Consider the following 2,578-nt stretch of genomic DNA (forward strand, 5'->3'; position numbering starts at 1 on the left):
AACGTTGCAAACCTCAATTAACACCAAGGATGGCTCTTGTTTTGCTTGACTCTCTGGACAGTTATGTGCTTGTGATCTTCCGGTGATAATTTCCCCCCCCGGTTTTCTATCTTTCTTCTTCGCTCCTGAGAGTGTTGACTTGTATCAGGAAATGATTCCAGGTCTCATGGCTGCTCTTGTCTAACTCGCCCAAGGGGCTGGTTTTCGTACGCGAGCCTAGGCAATTGGTGTTGGGGAGGTTATTTCAAGCGCACAGGGTATTCCAGTCAAGCCTCGTCCTCTTCTCACTGCACTTTCCACCAGGGGTCGTCGGGCGGGGGTCGTCGGGCGGGGGTCGTCGGGCGGGGGTCGTCGGGCGGGGGTCGTCGGGCGGGGGTCGTCGGGCGGGATCCTGCACAATTTTACTTTCGCCCCAACGCCTGGGCACTGAGGGCCAATTATACTACTCCAGCCGTTGCGTAGAAAGACTCGGAAATTACAGCACGGGAGCAGGCCATTCGGCCCATCCAGTCCGTGCCAGCGTTTAACCTCCACACGAGCATATGGTCCTCATCGTGTTTACCCGCCCTATTCTCGTATTCCTTCGCCCACCTCTCCAATCTAATCCTGAATGTTCACGTCGCTCCTGCCTCAACCACTAACTCTGGAAGTGAATTCCACGACCTCACAACTCTGTGTGAAAAAGTTTCTCTTGCTCTCTGTCCTAAATCTACAGGCCCTTGCTCTGGCCAGATAACTACCGGACACCGTCTCCTTCTACCTGCCCGAGAAAGGGAAGCAGGGGAGGACCGCGGTTTCCTTGTGGGGCCCGGAGGAGCATTCCTGCTCCTACTGGCCCACAAAAAAAAATTAAATAAAATAACCTACCCTTTCCCGGGCCTCTGCTGGCCTCCGATCCAGTTGCCACTAGGTGGGCCTGGCAGAGAAGCCGCACGTCCCTCGGGTTAAAATTGCAGTCGGGCCCCGTTTGACCTCACCGGAGCCCGATCTGCATATTTAACGCAGGACTGCCTTCCAGCAAGTATCCTGCTCTCCTGCTAAGAACAGCCGGTTAAAATAACATCCTGCGGGAAAGGCAGCGGGATTGGAGGGGGTAAGTTGTTCCCCTCTCCCGCCCCCCCCCCCCCCTCGTTTTGTATGAACCCCCCTCCCCAAGTCTGGTTTCCGCTGGAGGTTAAAATCAAGCCTATAGTTTCTAAATACAGTATTCTGGGGCATTCCTGAAAACGCCCTCACATTAAAGTTATATTTAAATTCTGTAATCGTGATCCAAAACCAAAAGGAGGCAGACACTGGGGATAGACCACAGCAGTGAAATTTTATATAAATAATGATCTTGTGTTTTAAAATGTTCTGCTGAGTACATCTTTTGCACTCGTTGTTATGGCCATCAAGCAGCCTTTATCTTCTGTGCCCAAGTCTTTAAAAGTTAATTACAGACCACTCCTATTAATTCAGTCATTTTTTGAACTAAGAACATTTGGGTCACGGAAGGAGGCCATTCGGCCCATCGTGCCTGTGCCGGCTCTTTGAAAGAGCTATCCAATTAGCCCCACTCCTCTGCTCTTTCCCCTTAACCCTGCAAATTTCTCCACTTTAAATATTTATCCAATGGACTATTGAATCTGCTCCCACCGCCCTTTCAGGCAGTGTAAACCAGATCAGAACAACTCGCTGTGTTTAAAAAAAAAACGATTCCTCATCTCCCCTTTGGTTCTTTTGCTAATTACCATAAATCCGTGTCCTCTGGTTACTGACCCTCCTGCCCACTGGAAACGGTTACTCCCTATCTACTCTATCAAAGCCCCTCATCATTTTGAACACCTCCACTTAACCTTCTCTGCTCTATGGAGAACAATCCCAGCTTCTCCAGTCTCTCCACATAACTGAAGTCCCTCATCCCTGGAACCATTCTAGTAAATCTCCTCTGCACCCTCTCCAAGGCCTTCACATCCTTCCTAAAGTGCGGTGCCCAGAATTGGCCACAATACTCCAGCTGAGGCCCAACCAGTGATTTATAAAAGTTGACACAAAAATAAGGGTGATGCAGAAGTGCTAGTTTCCAATCACGAGAGATTTTCTTCCCCCTCCTTGGTGTGGATAGTGAAAGGGTTAAGAGCGCCTGGAAGTGTGTCCAATGAAGGTTTGCCTTGTTAATGTGGTTTTGAATGTGACAGACAGAACTATATCTTTCTTCCTAGTTGGGTGTATTCCTAGTTGTGGTTAGCGTTATCAGACAGTGTCATTTCTCTGACAAGTTACCCTCTTGTCTTTCCTAACCCGATCCTGTTATGGCACTGCGAAGATTATTTCAAAGCTGTGTAATCATGCTGCAGTTAGCCGCTTGTTTTGCCACCTTGGTTTTTCTGTTTGTATCTTCGGCTAATTTATCTGCTGTGTCGGGGTGGAAACAATTTCTTTCTTTTCCCGAAAGTAAACCTGTCTTTAAATTTCCTGAGGTTTACCAGTTCCAGGTGAGTAGAGCGTATAATGATTGTGTTCCGTACGTGACATTGCCTATTGAATGCACACAACACTGCGGAAATTCCTTTGATAGAGCTGGTATGATGTGGCCCAA

The sequence above is a fragment of the Heptranchias perlo genome, chromosome 6 (genome assembly GCF_035084215.1).
Source record: "Heptranchias perlo isolate sHepPer1 chromosome 6, sHepPer1.hap1, whole genome shotgun sequence".
Classification (NCBI taxonomy): domain Eukaryota; kingdom Metazoa; phylum Chordata; class Chondrichthyes; order Hexanchiformes; family Hexanchidae; genus Heptranchias; species Heptranchias perlo.